The following is a 17813-nucleotide window of genomic DNA, read 5'->3' on the forward strand; positions in this document are numbered from 1 at the left end:
CGGGTCCGAGGTTCGGCCCAGATTATCATGTAATGTGAGGCGTTCACAGATCGAATCTTACACCTCCCGATCTGCTCCGAGAGAAATCGGGGCCGCCCCGATCATATCAAACATGTTTGATATTTAGGATTTTAAATCGGGGTGATGACGTTGGTACTTTCGCAACAACCAATGAGAGGCACATCTGCAAGGTGACTGAGGTGACTGACAGACCTTTAAAAATGTCGACCGCGAAAGCTCCTGCAAGGGTACGTTGGACGGCGGAGATGGAGGAACAACTTGTGGCAACAACATGATTGTCTATATAATGTATCCTCCAAAACATACCACAACCGCACAGATAAGGAAAAGAGCTGGGGAGAAGTCGCGTCGGTTTTAAATGTACCGGGTAAGTTAACTGCTAACGCACAGCTTGTAGTTTCGTTCAACAGATTGTTATTTGGCTATAGGCATACAGATAACATGCGTTTATGTGTTTGTTTTTATGCTGTATCTTATAATCACATTGGCATTCATCTTTATTCTCGGCAGTGACAATTTTTTTTCTTCCGTTATTTATTAACATTAAACTTCAGCGGCTCGCCCAAAGCACAGTCATAACTTCAGCCCTAGCAAAAAGCTATTATTAAATATACTATATTATTAAATGTTATGTGCATATTTTTTAATCATGAACATGAATGAATTTCCCTTGCGGTGATTTTAGGTGGCTCAATAGTGCGGTTTTCTTCTATATTTACTTTTCTTCTATATTTAGTGCCAAATACATCTGTGTTGTTGGGTAGCATTTGTTGTTTATTAAATGTTTAGTTAAATAATTTTTATTTATTTATTTAACTAGAGAAGGATTAGTTACTTTCAACCAGATTATGCTTTATATAAGATAAATATTATCTGTCAAATTAAAATAAATAAAAGCAAATCTTTATGCGTAGTTAGTGCGTTTTTACAGAGTCTCAATACAAATTAAAAGCAGAGCGGAGTTCTAACGAAGTAAAAATTAGTCTGTATTTTTGAAACTACAATATAAAATGCACAGGATATTATAGCAGGGCAATTATCATTTGGACTATATGACGTAATGAAAAAAGTGAGCTCAAAAATGTCTAAAACGTTTTTTTAAACAAAGTTTGAGAAAGTTGTTTATTATTTAGATTATTTGAACAAGCTCTTGCAGACCGAACAAAAAACCCGTCAATAAAGCAGACTGCACATGATATTACAAAGACCATACACAAACACTTAGGTCGGTATATGTTCCTCATGTTTATGTTCTTTACATTTTTATTAAGGAAAAATACAGGTAAATGCTCGGTCAAGTGTTTATCCTAATAAAAGTTAAGCTGATGTCTGCAGAGAAATCTGAACTTCTCCGCTATGTGGAACAGCAAAGTGTTTTAGGTTGCCGAGCGATCATGTTTATTGAGGCGATTTGTATTTTTATGTTGATAATTTTGATATTGTGATGGATTTTGAGTAAATTTAAACGTTATAAAACTGCAGTTAGCAGACAGGCTATTCTTCTAGATCTTTAGTTTCAGTTTGTGGGGATTCTAGGTATACGTTTTGATTTAGCTAAGATACAAATAATTTTTTTTTAATGCTCAAATAACAGGCAAACTCACTTAACTCTTGTTTTCTGGCAACTAACTGTATGGCAATTTTTCGGGATCATCTCTGTGTGAAAGGCATTAATGATGTACGACTCGCATTGACGTGTGAATATCCGATCTGCTTGTTTACATGACAGTCACATTAGCACATATCTGATTTATATCAGATTTATTTCTCACATACTGAATGCGCCTGAAACCGATCTCGAACCGAATGCAATGCGCGTAACACAAACACCAGTGCTCGAATGGAAACGGCCAAAGATAATTTATTAACAAGGTGCGCCACTGCCATTGCAAGAAATTGGAAGAGATGCAATGATAAATAGCTGCCTGGAGGCGTTCTATGACGTAAATAGCTGTCAGAAAGGCCTCAGAGTGGCATGACTTTCATCAAACAGACTTTGGCATGGTGCTGTACTCTCTGCATGTGCTGAGAGCAACATGAACGTGCTGCTTTCGTATGCAGTGTATAAATACATTCTTGATGTGACAAATTCGGACATTATCACTTTAGTACAATGGGCATACAACAAAGCCAGCCTGCGTCTGGTCATCAGAGTTATACTCAACAGCACATTGCTTCTCGTGTTGCAGGCAGTCTCGCTTCACCGCCCAACCACGCTATTAGATATTATTCGTGGGGATGCATTTATCTATCTCAGCGGACAGACATACAGACAAACACTTCTTCACTACATCTAATTATTTTATAATATACAGTAAATATAAAAAATCGTTTGTATGTGTTCCTAAATCTTTGTTCACACAAATCTAGGGATGCTCCGATGCAATATTTCTATCGGGTATCGGTGTCGATACTGAATAAAATGCTAGATCGGGTATCAGTGACAATTGGCCCGATCTGAAATCATGCTTAGTCTGACCTAGGGCGAGGTATAAGTTTACAGTAAAGAATGTTTGTTGAGATTGCAGTTACGTCATATAAACAGAAGCACATGGGAGAGTACGCGTTAAAATCAGAGCATTTGTCAATAAGCTCCTAGTTGAGATCTCAGTTATTTGACCGCTTCAAACTAAATACATATGCATAGTATTTATGTGAACACGATGTGCTGAAGTAAAAAATAACTTCATTCCTTCAAGCCAGTGCAGGAAACCTAAAATTTCTGATGTTGATGATGCATAAGAAGAGATCTATGAGATCAAATAAATTCACTTAATCGAGCAGATGAGTGGACTGTGCTGCAAACATATAAAAAGTATCTGCATTTCTTGCTTTGGTCTTCGTCAGAAGCGACTTGCACCACCTGCTGGTGAAGCGGTCAGGCAGCAGGTAGAGATCATGCATTGGCGGAATCGGCGCTCTATTGCTTCTCCTGGGATTCCCGGATGTGAAACTTTGAATTTCAAGCCGAATTTGAACCACTGAATTTGTGGAAGCGAATTTTTAAACCGAAATAATATGGACTGAAAATTGTCTGTCGAATATTAAAGGTTGTATTTTACAACAAGTTGAATTTTTTAACGAAATTTAAAAGGTGAATTTTGATTATTGAATTTTTAAATGGTGAAACTGTGTGAAATTTTTACATTTTAAAAAATCACATCTTAAATGTGCAACCATGTTGAATTGCAGAACCTTAAAATGCGAGCACTGTTAATACAATGCTTTTTTTTCAGTTAGTGCCGTCTTTTTGCTTCAAACACATTTGTCTCTATTTTACTTCCATACGAGCGCCTCATAAACTCATAAACGATGACGGAAGAGAAATCTGGAGTGAAAAACTCACAATCCACATTCATCAAAGTTACACACATCTACAAATGCTGACAGAATACACACACTGTGTGTGTATGTGCGCGTGCGTGATGTTCGTGCATATGTGTGTGTGCGCATATGTGTGTGATGTGTGTGTGCGTGCGCATATATGTGTGTGTGAGATGTGTGCGTGCGGTGTGTGTGTGTGCGCGGCGTGTGAGTGCGTGGTGTGTGTGTGTGCGTGGTGTGTGTGCGCGCGGCGTGTGAGCTCGTGGTGTGTGTGTGTGTGTGAGCGCGTGGTGTGTGTGTGTGCGCGGTGTGTGTGTGCGCATGCGTGATGTTCGTGCATATGTGTGTGTGTGAGCGCATATATGTGTGTGTGAGATGTGCGTGTGTGTGTGCGCATATGTGTGTGTGATGTTCGTGCATATGTGTGTGTGCGCATATGTGTGTGTGTGTGCGTGCGCATATGTGTGTGATGTGTGTGTGCGTGCGCATATGTGTGTGTGTGAGATGTGTGTGAGTGCGTGGTGTGTGTGTGTGAGCGCGTGGTGTGTGCGCGGTGTGTGTGTGCGCATGCGTGATGTTCGTGCATATGTGTGTGTGCGCATATGTGTGTGTGTGTGTGTGTGTGTGTTNAACAATGAGTTTTATTTGCAGCCGTAGGCCAGTGAAGCAAACATAATACCAGATAATGATCCGAAATGTCTTCACTCTGCTGAAGGATTTTAACGTCGTCTACATTTATACCGTAAGACAGTATTAAATCTAAAGTATGATTACGAATGTGAGTGGGTCCTGACACATGTTGACTAACGCCCATGGAGTTAAGAGTGTCTTTGAAAGCCATTCCTAAGGCATCTGTATCGTTATCTACATGGATGTTAAAGTCACCAACGACAAGGACTCTATCTGCGGCCAGTACTAGTTCTGATAAGAACCCGCCAAATTCTTTAATAAAATCTGTGTGGTGCCCTGGAGGCCTATATACAATAGCTAGAATAAATTCTAGCATTTAACATTTAAAAATGTTTTATCTTTAGTATTAGGTGTTTAAACATGAAGGAGGCACCATAGGACTTGAAGGGGGTCAATAACGGTAATCTATATTTTAGCGTAGATTCGCTTTGGGAATGTAGACACGTAATTAAAGAAGGAGGAGTAGAGTATAGTAGTGACTTCGTGAAAGGTGGCATGAGGCCCACCTCCCGCTGGCTGGTTGTTTTATGAGAGCTCATTGTTTAATGAGCATATAATGGTTTACCTTGGGGGACAGATTCATTTAAAGCAATATAATCATCTGGTTTTAGCCATGTTTCTGTCAAACAGAGCATGTCTATTTTATGATCTGTTATCATATCGTTAACAAAAAGTGCTTTATTAGCGAGAGATCTAATATTTAGCAATCCGAGTCGTAACAGTTGATTATCTGTATTTTTTTCATGTTTAGTTTGTTTAACGTTTATTAAATTACTTTCAAGAGGTTTACGCATTATTTTATGTTTGCTAATCCGGGGGACAGACAAAGTCTCTATTTTGTGATGTTTGTGAGAACGGATTACTAACTAATCAAGGTTGATATAGGATATAGAAAGTAATTAGTAATAAGTAACTAAATACTTTTTGGAGAGAGTAATTTGTACATTTGTACTATTGAATATGTAATTAGTAACTAGTAATTAATTACTTTTTCAGAGTAACTTACCCAACAACTGCATAGGAGGCATTTTGAAACGAAGCATGACCAATATAAAAGCATGGACATGGCGGCAGTGAAAAGTCAAAGAACTGAAACACAAACTTCAGCAACAACAAAACATGTTCACTCGCATGAACAGTCATAGTGAGGGAGCCGTGAAGGCAAGCTTCATAATTGCGGAGGAAATAGCAAGAGCATGCAAGCCGTTTACAGAGGGAGAATTTATTAAAAACTGTATGGATAAGGTATGTGGTATTGTGTGCCCGAACAAAAAACAAGCCTTTGCTAACATCAGCCTTTCTCGAAACACTGTGGCTAGTCGAGTGGATGAGCTGGCCTCTGACATACAGGCCCAGTTAAAAGATAAAGCTAAGGACTTTGTTACATATTCACTGGCCGTAGATGAGAGTGCAGACAAAACGGACACTGCCCAGCTCTCTATATACATTCGAGGGATAGATGCACAGTTTTCCGTCACTGAGGAACTTTTGGATATAAGAGCGATGCACGGGACAACATCTGGACAGGACATTTTCTCAGGAGTGGAACAGTGTGTCAGTGATGCAGAATTGCAGTGGAATAAACTTATTGGTCTTACAACGGACGGTGCACCTGCGATGTGCGGTGAGTTCTATGGTTTGGTCGGTTTGGTTCGAGAAAAGGTGGGGCACACAGGTGAAAACCTGACAGCCTACCACTGCATCATTCACCAAGAGGCATTATGTGGAAAGGTGCTGGATATGGGACATATAATGACAGTAAACAAAACAGTAAACTTTGTTCGTTCACAGGGTTTGAATCACTGGCAATTCAGGGCACTTTTAGAGGAGGAACATTGCGTGCATGAGGATGTGCCATACCACACAGAAGTGCGCTGGTTAAGTTGGAGTAAAGTGTTGCAACGATTTTTTGATACTCGCACTGAGATCGCGCGTTTCATGGAAAGCAAAAATAAGTCCATCCCCGAGCTCAAAAATGTAAAATGGCTGAGCGACTTGGCATTTTTGTGTGATATAACGGAGTACCTCAACGATCTGAATCTCCAGGGTCGAAAGCAGCTAATCAATGAAATGCGAGACTCGGTAAATGCGTTTCAAATGAAACTGCGCCTGTGGGAGGGCCAGATGCGTCTTGCGAACCTCAAGTCTCATTTTCCCGTATGCTAGTTAGTCAGTGACACGGTCACCATCACATTCCCGACTGAACTGTATGCCGACAAACTGAACACACTGAAAGCAGAATTCAGCAGGACATTTGCTGATTTTGAATTACAGAAGTTCAACTTCAACCTGTTTGCAAATCCATTTGCAGTTGATGTTGACACTGCACCTGAGCACTTGCAAATGGAACTCATTGAATTGACATGTAATACTCATCTAAAAGCCCAATACCAGTCAGTTGGGGCAGCTGAATTAGCACCTCTACTCCCTGAATCGATGCCACACCTTCGCGCTGCACGCATCATGTCTATGTTCGGAAGCACCTACTCCTGCGAGCAGATGTTCTCCATAATGAAGCTGACCAAAACATCCCACAGATCCCGCCTCACAGATGAGCATCTGGTCTCTGTATTAAAGGTAACCATGGCAAGGGACATTAACCCTACAATAGACAAGATCATTTCTAAGAAAAGGTGCAGGGTGTCTGGTAAGAATTAAAAAGTGCCATGTCTAATTTGTTTAGATTTGACATAAGTCCATGAATGTGTCCTTTCAAGTTCAAGTTGAAAGCCAGATAATGCAATATCAGACAACTTGTTGACTGTTTTGCTCTATCATACAGTTTTGCTGTAAATTTCTTGTTTTGTTTTGAGAAAAAAAAGATGTGTTGCATTATGAAGTTCTGAAGTATCTTGAAAAATGAAGTTAAAACTTTGTTATTTTAATTAATAGTTTTATGCAGTTACTAGTACACTTACATTTATTCATTAAACAAAAGACTGCTGTAAAATGTATGTCTGGCCCCTGAATTTATTACCAACCCTCAGCATGGCCCTTAATAAATTAGGATTTGACACCCCTGATCTAAATCAACAACATGCATGCTAGACCCTATACCTACAAATCTACTGAAAGAGATGCTCCCAGAAATTATAGATCCTCTTCTTAGTATTATTAACTCATCTCTGACATTTGGACATGTGCCTAAAGTATATAAGGTGGCTGTAATAAGGCCCCTTGTCAAAAAAACCCAACTCGACCCTAGAGAACTAGGGAACTACAGGCCTATATTGAATCTACCTTTCATATCTAAAGTTCTTCATTGATGTCATCCAAAGGAAGAATTCCAGTCTGGATTTAGAGCATGTCACAGTACAGAGACTGCTTTGATCAGAGTTACAATTGATCTGCGTTTGGCATCTGACCGAGGTTGTCTCTCGTTATTGGTGCTGCTAGACGTTAGTGCTGCATTCGACACCATTGACCACAGCACACTCCTACATAGACTCGAAAATTACATCGGCATTAAAGGAATAGCTCTGAAATGGTTTAAATCTTATTTATCTGATCGTTTCAATTTGTAGCAATAAACAAAGAGGTGTCACGCAAATTGCAAGTCCAGTACGGTGTACCACAGGGCTCAGTCTTAGGGCCTCTGTTCTTTGCATTATACATGCTACCTCTAGGAGATATAATAAAGCAACACAGAGTTAGCTTTCACTGTTATGCTGATGATACTCAACTTTATATTTCCTCGAAGCCTCATGAAACACAGCAGTTCCATCGAATAATGGAATGCATAGTCGATATAAAAAAAACTAGATGAGTAACAACTTTTTATTACTGAACTCAGACAAAACAGAAGTGTTACTTATTGAACTGAAAACTGCTATACGTAACAACCAAGAATACTGCTTAACTATTGACGGATGTTCCATAAAACCCTCGTCGTCAGCAAAGAATCTTGGCGTTCTATTCGATAGTAATCTGTCATTTGAGAGCCACGTCAACAACACTTGTAAAATTGCGTTTTTCCATCTTAAGAATATATCTAAACTACGTCATATGCTGTCAATGTCAGATGCAGAGAAGTTAATTCATGCATTCATGACATCAAGGCTAGATTACTGTAATGCACTGTTAGGTGGTTGCTCTGCAGGCTTATTACAAAAACTCCAACTGGTCCAAAACGCGGCAGCTCGAGTTCTTACACGTACAAAAAAGTATGAACATATTAGCCCGGTTCTGTCAACCTTGCACTGGTTACCTATAAAGCCCTACATGGTTTAGCTCCTCAGTACTTGAATGAACTCCTTTTGTATTACAGTCCTTCACGTGCATTACGATCTCAGGCGTCCTGTCAGTTGGTAATACCTAGAATTTCAAAATCAAGTGCAGGTGGTAGATCCTTTTCTTATCTATTGCCTAAACTTTGCAATAGTCTTCCCTGCACTGTCCGGGAGGCAGACACACTCTGTCAGTTTAAATCTAGACAAAATACGCATCTTTTTAATCTTGCATACACTACACTTCCATAAGTCCTCTGATGGTTTGCTCTGATGCTGACTAGCTTGCATTAGTTATATCAACCGGAACCAGAAACACAACTGATGTACTTGTTGCATCAAAGAGTACAGAACAGTACTCTACTCTCAGCCAGTCTTGTCTCATTGTTCCAAGGTTACCACAACAAGCAGGATGCAGTTCGTGCCCAGACCTGATGGTAGAGTGGAGAATGGGAAGCGGCGACCTGACAATAGCTGAGATGATAGAGTTGGATAAAGAAGGACGCGGTGACTTGACACGTCTTCACTACAAAATTTAAAATGCTACTAGATTATTAAAGGTAATCTTAAAACTATAATTTATCTTATTAGTAAATTTATTTATTTAGCCTTGTTGTGCAAGCACTTAATATTGCATATATGAATTTATAGTCTGTTTACAGTTTTTTACAATTGCTAGGACACATTTCTCCATATTCTGGTGACTTTTACAAAACTCTTCACACAGCGCTCCTAACAAACTTTCATCTTGGCACAGCAGTTATTGTCACATTCAAAATTCGCTAAAACTATCAAAACACTTCATTCATGTCTCAAATCAGGACATTCTTTCATAACACTAGCAAAGGTTCTCAGTCAACAAACACACTTGGTCATCTATAAATCAATGACCTAAAAAATACTAACAACAGGTAGCATTATGGTAAACACTGATTTTTCTGTAAAAGAAAAACACCTTTCTACTGTTTACTGCATTATATGTTACAGGAATTACAGTAATCAGACTGATGAATGCTGATGAATTCTAGTCAACTCGATTCTCTACATTTGGTCACAGATTCTCATCCATATCACATCGTATGTCATCCAGGGCAATACACCTAGGAAAGAATCTTTTGGCATGCCTGATCTATCCCTGGCAATCTTCTGCTGAGATGTCCAGGCATCTCACATTCATTGCATCCAGAAGGGACATTTGATCATGGGGATGGTGGTCATAAACCTTCCACCTCCATATGGAAAATAATTCCTCTATGGGGTTGAGGAATGGAGAATAAGGTGGGAGGAAAAGTGACACCATCCTGGGATGGGCTGCAAACCACTCTGTGACTGCACGAGAGTGATGAAATGCCACATTGTCCCATACAATTATAAATGTTGGCTGATTTCTCCTCACTGCATCCCTTTCCTCACCTACCACAACCCTTCCATAGAGGTCATCCAGGAATGAAAGAAGGCGCTCAGTGTTGTATGGCCCAATTAGCGGTTTGTGTAACAGCAGTGCATTAGTGGATATTGCAGCACACATTGTGATGTTAGCACCCCTCTGGCCTGGGACATCCACTGTGGCTCTTTTCCCAATCAGGTTCTTTCCTCGCCTCCGTGTTTTGGCTAAGTTGAAACCAGCCTCATCCACAAAGATGAAAACGTGTGGGGTTTGCCTGGTTTCAATCTCCATGACTCTCTAAATTACGTAACCCAGAAGGCAACAGAAGAATAAGTATATTACAGTCTTCTTCTTTTCCTTTCGGCTGTTCCCTTCAGGTGTCGCCACAGCAAATCATCTGCCTCCATCTAGCCCTATCCCCTGCATCCTCTTCTCTCAGACCGGCAACCTTCATGTCCTCCTTCACTACATCCATAAACCTCCTCTTTGGTCTTCCTCTCGGCCTCCTGCCTGGCAGCTCTAACCTCAGCATCCTTTTACCGATATATTCACTCTCCCTCCTCTGAACATGTCCAAACCATCTCAACCTGGCCTCTCTAACTTTGTCTCCAAAACATCTCACATGTGCTGTCCCTCTGATGTACTCATTCCTGATCCTATCCATCCTCGTCACTCCCAAAGAGAACCTCAACATCTTCAGCTCTGCTACCTCTAACTCTTCCTCCTGTCTTTTCCTCAGTGCAACTGTCTCCAAACCATACAACATCGCTGGTCTCACTACTGTACACCTTTCCTTTCATTCTTGCTGGTACTCCTTTATCACACAACAGACCTGACACTTTTCTCCACCCATTCCAACCTGCCTGCACACGCTTCTTCACCTCCCAGCAAGCACCGGACGTCAATACAATATTGACGTTGGACTCCTACGTCTGATAGACGTTGCATTTTGGTTGAAAATGAAAATCTGGTTGACATCAGAACCCAACGCCAGACTGACGTCAATCTCCTAGGTAGGTCTAACGTTGCATTTTGGTTGAAAATGAAAATCTGGTTGATGTCAGAACCCTACGTCAGACTGATGTCAATTCCCAACGTTGGTCTAACGTTTCATTTTGGTTGAAGATGAAAATCTGGTTGATGTCAGAACCCAACGTCAGACTGACGTCAATCTCCAACGTTGGTCTAACGTTGCATTTTGGTTGAAAATGAAAATCTGGTTGACGTCAGATTGACATCAATCTCCAACGTTGGTCTAGCGTTGCATTTTGGTTGAAAATGAAAATCTGGTTGACGTCAGAACCCAACGTCAGACTGACGTCAATCTCCAATGTTGGTCTAACATTGCATTTTGGTTGAAAATGAAAATCTGGTGGACGTCAGAGTGACGTCAATCTTCAACGTTGGTCTAACGTTGCATTTTGGTTGAAAATGAAAATCTGGTTGATGTCAGAACCCGACGTCAATCTCCAACGTTGGTATAACGTTGCATTTTGGTTTGAAAATGAAAATCTGGTTGACGTCAGAACCCAACATCAGACTGACGTCAATCTCCAACGTTGGTCAGGCCTTGCATTTTGGATGAAAATCTTTACGACATCAGAATCCCATTTTTGACCAACCTCCAACAATGACATCAAACTTAACAGATGCTGGTTTTTGTTGCAAAATAAAAATCAACATAGAGAGAAAAAATAGCATACCGAGAAAGCATGTTGAGAAAACAATAAGATCGGACAGAGGTCAAGATCCAATGTAAGACAACACCAAATTGTTAATTTTAAAACATTAGCAAAGAAAATAGTTTAACTTAATGTGAAACTGGAATCCACAAATGTTTGGTGGTTTTATCACAAAAATGGCAGAGATGAACTGGATTAAAAAAAATGTTTTATTTTTTAAATGTAATTTAACAAATGTATATAAAATATTTAAAATTAAAGTGTTATTTTGAAGATGTTGTATTCCAATAAAAAACAAAACATTATTTAACATCAACCTGATTGAAACTGAATATTTCAAAAACATTTTAACACCAGTCTTATTCACACAGCTTTTTTCCTGCAACCTCCACCCACCCTGTCTGGGGCATATTTTTTAACAAAAGGCGATGTCCGCTGCAGTGTTTGTCTTTGATGTTCTCTGCACATTCTCTGTAAGAAATATTTGAAAATGAACATTTATGAGGAATATAGGATATAATGCACTACAGTAAGCATTGAATTTAAACATTAAATTATTCTATGCCTTACACAGAATATATTTAGACCACTTAAAATATTGATTGCTACCAGGATAGTAAGAGACTTTCAACCAGTTTCTGGGAAAAACAAAAAAAGTCTACCCAAGCTTTAAGAGATGTGCACATTTAACATTTAACTGGTCTTGAGGGAAGTCGTTCCGGACTCACATCCATCCACTTCATATTTCAAGTGCACTCTCATCAGACCTCAGTGGCACACAAACACACACAGAGGCACGTGAACCAGTGTTGCAGTGTTTACAGACTTATTCCGTCAGACAGCGCATAGCAACTAGCGACATTTTGGAGAAACCTTATCTTTCATTCAGTAGAAAAATGTCGCTGGGTTCACCCTGCGAGAGTGAGGCTTTGCCTTCCCGACGCAGCTAGTCTTTCTCCACATCAACTCTGTGCAGCAAACGGTCCTGCAGAGTTAGCAGCACATTCAACTGACTGAACCGCAGCAGACTTGTAAATGAATGATTACAATGATTACACTGACTACTACTGACTGTTCCATCTGTAAATATGCACAAAGTTTGATGCACAGACAGACGTTTGTGCTGCATGTAGAAAAAAATATAATTCACTTCTGTGTAAAAGTGTAATTTCAATATTTTAGCAATTCAGTTGAAGTGACTACAGGTTACATTAAAGAACAATTTCAGAAACCAAAATGTAAATGAGATCTGTTTTTTGGGCATTTAGTTTTATAAAAATGCAGTACTGTGTATGTAACAGTTCAGAGTAAATTCTACACTTGATGAGTCACTTGATGGATGATAATAAGCATATGTAAAGTTGATTTATTATATACAATTATAAGCATGTTTATTAAAACAAGTTTTGTAATACAAATTATTCCAGACCTTTTGACGTTGATGAGAATTCAAATTTGGACCTTTGAATGTAAACTTTGAGAACCCCTGCTTTACACTGTTAAACGAGCTGGCATCTCATGCTTAACATGATCAAGTTGTTAAAAAACGAGTTGGACATATGACGTAGTATTTCTGTACTTGATACACTCACCCAGCAATCCAACTTGTTTCTGAAAGTTTTTTCTAATTCTGGATGCCTGTGTCATCACAGGGATCCTATTCCTTTTATTGTCCATTCTCCCGGAAAAGCACGGCAAGGCGAAAGAGCCCACCCACGAGCCAACAGACTAGCGAGACTCATTTACCATCAAGATTATCTGCGTTGCCCAGCAGCTCGTTACTCTTGCGATAGTGAAGTTTAGGTGTGTCTGTTTATTCACAGCATTTTAGTGATGGATGTTATATAAAAGGTGGATATTACACTGGATTTATAGATCATTTGAAACTGATAGATGCCGCGGTCCCAGTAATACTACTACGTCATGTCCTAAAAGATGCCGGACATGAACTGCACGCAGTAAGTCAAACCAAGTCCTACATCTGTGTTTTGTTGGCAAAAACAAAGCACAGTACATGCAAAAAAGTATGTGCATAATGTACAAAACACGAAGGGATGATGTGTTGCTTGCTCGTGCTGTAGTTCCATCCCACTCTCCCCACTAGTCCCACCTCTAGCAGCTCGTGTTTTTCCGGAAATAATCATACAGCTGTATCTCTCTTTTTATAAATGTGATCAAACTAAATACTCTTTGAAGATACGACGTATGCGATACTATTGTATAGGCACTCAAGATTAATATGAGATTGGCTTAAACTGAGTGTGTTACCCGATCTTTAAGGTAAATGATTTGACACTTATTTGAGGGTAGCATCCAGGTTGATCACAGCTCGACTACAATATGTGATTACTGATTTTCACTAAACCACCAAAATTGTAACAAAACTCTGAATGTCACAGTGATGTGCCACTAATATTTTTATTATATATATATTTTTTATTTTTATACCTGTGTCATCAGTGTACATGGTGCCTATTGAAACTGGCCATGACCTCACATTTGTCATTAACCTGTGGGTACAAGAGGAATAATTAATTATGCATGTTACATTATGAACCAGTACATTTTTAAGATTCGGTTCCGAAAGCATTTCTGGTGCAACACGTGGCCAAGCTGTGAACAGCTTTGCACAGTCGTTATCCATAAAGCGTGTCACAAACCGAATAGAACCGCTGGACTGCCCCTAATAAATGAACTAGGACTGCATGATTATGACAAAAATTATAATTATGACAATATTGTCAATTATTCACCTTGATATTGTAATTGCGATTGCTATTGTCGATTACTAGGTTTTACATTGACGCTTTGAAATGTCACACACCACAAGATACCCTGAGATTTCTCCTCCTTCCGACAATCCTATGTAAAGTCCTGATTTTCTTAATGGGTCCACAGATTATCGGAATATGGTCAGAAATCCTGATGTGTGGGGGGCACCCAGAGGACAAATGCGCAAGTACTCTGTTAATTGTCATGTGGAGCAAAACGATACGATGACACTTTTGTTGGGAACGATATGTAGATTTTACTATGATAAAAATGTTATCTTTAAACTGTGAACGCTGGCCACTGATATCACTGCCATTATATGATTGGCTGAGGTGCCTCATGTGATCATGCTAGCCATTATGTTTTCTCAGATTGTAAATTGGCTATAGGCATTAAAACGATAACGATATGTATTGACGATACACCTTTATCAATAATGTTAGAAAATATGTTCGATATAACACTCCAAACTTAACATGTAGACATGAAGTTTTGTTGCATAACAACCCATATGCGCAGTAACTGGATCATAAACAGCCTTTTATTTTCTTTGTGTGAGCATTTTTTTTTAATAGTCCGCGTTCGCAACCTGCAAGTATGGATTTTGCTTTTACAGAGAGATCATTAATCATGCTACAGTGTTCATTCTATGACTGCACGGGCACATCCACTCTGCGCGACACACATTAACATCCAATATTTAACAGCATATCTCTATGACAGACATTGCAGTTATTCGTCATCACCAACATTTATTATTTTCACGTATTTTAAAGTTGTGCCTGTTTTACCTTTCAGCGATTTGACTCACAAACATTTTTTCAGACATATGAGCGTGCTGCGCACATCCGACGCGTGTGCACACAGACAGACACAGCACATGTATAGAACAAAGTTCTCTTTCACGTCTTATTAGCTATTTAGCTGTAAAACGCAAACAAGATTATGCCAAAAACACACAAGGTTCACATAAACACAGTAGCTAATGTTATAAGTGAAATCAGCATTAGCATTACCTCTTATAGTGACAATAACCTAATAAACCTCTTGCTGTCTCTGTTACAATAAGTCTATTTATTACCAATACAGTAATACAGTTAAAATTTGGGAAACGTGAATGATACAGTGGTAAAATTCAAACTGGTCTTAATAAAAGCAATTAAAACGTATCAATAATTATCTATATCGATTATACATTTTTCAGCTGTCTCGCCCAGCCCAGTATTACAGACCCTTTCATCTCCCTATATAGAATAGATATATTCATCTCCCTAAAATCTCTGGCAAACAACCATAGTCATCTTTAGTCTGAAGTCTCAAGAGATTTTGTGAGATTTCCTGTGTTCACAGTCGGGACTGACTTTTGAAAATGTATGGTGTGCTGCCTTTGTCACATTACGGCACACCACACACTATAGGGTCAAATCGGTTAAATCTATAATTTTACATTTTATAGTGATAATCATCAGTATTCTGTACCAGCTCATTTATAAATGAACAAAAAACATACCTGGCAACAAAACGGCTTCTTCGGACAATGGCAAGGACATAAATGAATAAAGCAAAAATAAAACAAATGTTATAACCTCATATCTCCACAACATCTGAACTCAAACAATCTTAAAAAATAACAATATATCTTAAATCACATAAATAGGCATGTAACTGACCAAGGACATTAACGTTACAGTTGGGTAAATTAGGCCATATAATTTTACAGACTTTGAAGGGTCGTCACAAAGAGTGTGTGTGGTTGACACAGACAAATGCACGAGGTCCCACACGTGTGTTAAACTGTGCAGCTCATTCACATTCACGCAAAACAAGCAGATGACATATTTTAAAAAGCCGGATCACGCCTCCACTATTCTTTCCGTTAAACACATTGCAGAAATTTTGTTCTATTTTACTAAAAATTACGTTCTATTTCGAGTATGAATGACATAGAAATTCACAGTGCTGATGATTTCCTCCACGTTAATTCTGCCATCATATACTGGTAGTACACCGACAGCTGCAGCGCATTGCAATGCAAACGCTGTGCACCTTGAAAGGAGGAACGCGCTGAGTGTCCGGCGCGAACTAGCTGCTTACCCATGCAGTATCGGGGAAAGAGATTATATTTTATCGAATGCCAAAATCGGAATTTATCACTTTGATACATAAAGACAATAAAACGGCTGGCTTGCAGCAGACCAAATCAGTCCCCAGTCACCGGGATTGTCCACCCCAGTCCGTGCACGCTGTTATCAAGTCATAAACGTTTCAGTCGTTTGTTACTAACATATGGACAATGCATATAAACACAAACAATCATTACTGAGTAGTATAAAGAAGAGGCCATTCGCATTTTTAGTATATCACGCATTTTAGACCGCCACTAGCCGCCATATTAGCTCCCTGAATCTTAGTGCAGAGCAAAACGTGATTGGCTGAAGTTAGAAGTTAGAACGTGCCCTATTGGACAACGAAAGCGGAAGTTACCCGATTGGCTCACGTAGATAGTGGGCAGAGTCCACCTATTTGTGGATTGTGTGCACGTCTTGACGTTAGAAATGTTTCAAAATCCACAAATGCACAGAGAGCCATCCACAAATGCGTGCACTGATCCACAAATGCGTGCACTGATCCACAAATGCGTGCACTGATCCACAAATGCGTGCAGCGATTCACAAATGCACAGAAAGCGATCCACAAATGTGCAGAAAGCGATCCACAAATGTGCAGAAAGCGATCCACAAATGTGCAGAAAGCGATCCACAAATAAATGCCATTAAAATAAATTTGTAAATATTTTTTATTTGCAAATCTCATTGTATTTATTTGTGAATTCCATTTCATTTTGTGGAACGTCTAACATATATTTATGGTTAGCTTTTTGAGCATATGTGGATTTTAAAAATGTTAGTGCAACTCTCTATATTTATTTGCGGATCATAGTTTATTTATTCAGAATATTGCAACAATTCTGATCCCATAAGGTTCTGTCTAAATCACGTTTAAAACTGTCACACGCGTGCTACAAGGGTAATTTCATTCTTCCACATATATATCGCACTGTACAGCCCTGCATAATATAAACATATATGCTGCTTATGATAAAAGGGAAAAAAGCATAACAACGAACGATTTTCATGATAAGCTTACCCAGCGGGGTAATAGACATCAAATTGACGTCAAACATAGTAATCAAAGAATTGGTCAAAAATGCAAATCAAATCGATGTCAAAACTTGACATTAAATTGACGTCAAGTTTTGACTTTGATTTGATTTGCATTTTTTTTTACATTTTTTAACTCAACTCAACTTTATTTATATAGCGCTTTTACAATTTTCATTGTTACAAAGCAGCTGTACATGAGACACATTGACTACAAGCAAAACAATCAAAGTTGTACCTGCAAAAACAAGAAAAGGTTGAAAACACGTGTGTGTGTGTGTGTGTGTGTGTGTGTGTTGTGTTGTGTTGTGTGTGTGTGTGTGTGTGTGTGTGTGTGTGTGTGTGTGTGTGTGTGTGTGTGTGTGTGTGTGTGTGTGTGTGTGTGTGTGTGTGTGTGCGTGTGTGTGTGTGTGTGTGTGTGTGTGTGTGTGTGTGTGTGTGTGTGTGTGTGTGTGTGTGTGTGTTCGTCCTCCGTGTTGTGCTGTGTGTGTTGTGTGCGTGTGCGTGTTGTGTGTGTGGAGTGTTTTGTGTGTGGGTGTGTCTGTCTTCT

The 17813-nt window shown here is 39.2% G+C and overlaps 1 pseudogene; it reads left to right on the plus strand.

The window, feature by feature from the left end:
• The first annotated feature begins 1996 nt into the window (after nucleotides 1-1996).
• LOC130550706 (general transcription factor II-I repeat domain-containing protein 2-like) lies at nucleotides 1997-6682 on the plus strand (annotated as a pseudogene).
• The last annotated feature ends 11131 nt before the right edge of the window (nucleotides 6683-17813 follow it).

This window comes from Triplophysa rosa, unplaced genomic scaffold, assembly GCF_024868665.1.
Source record: "Triplophysa rosa unplaced genomic scaffold, Trosa_1v2 scaffold405_ERROPOS78811+, whole genome shotgun sequence".
Taxonomy (NCBI): Eukaryota; Metazoa; Chordata; class Actinopteri; order Cypriniformes; family Nemacheilidae; genus Triplophysa; species Triplophysa rosa.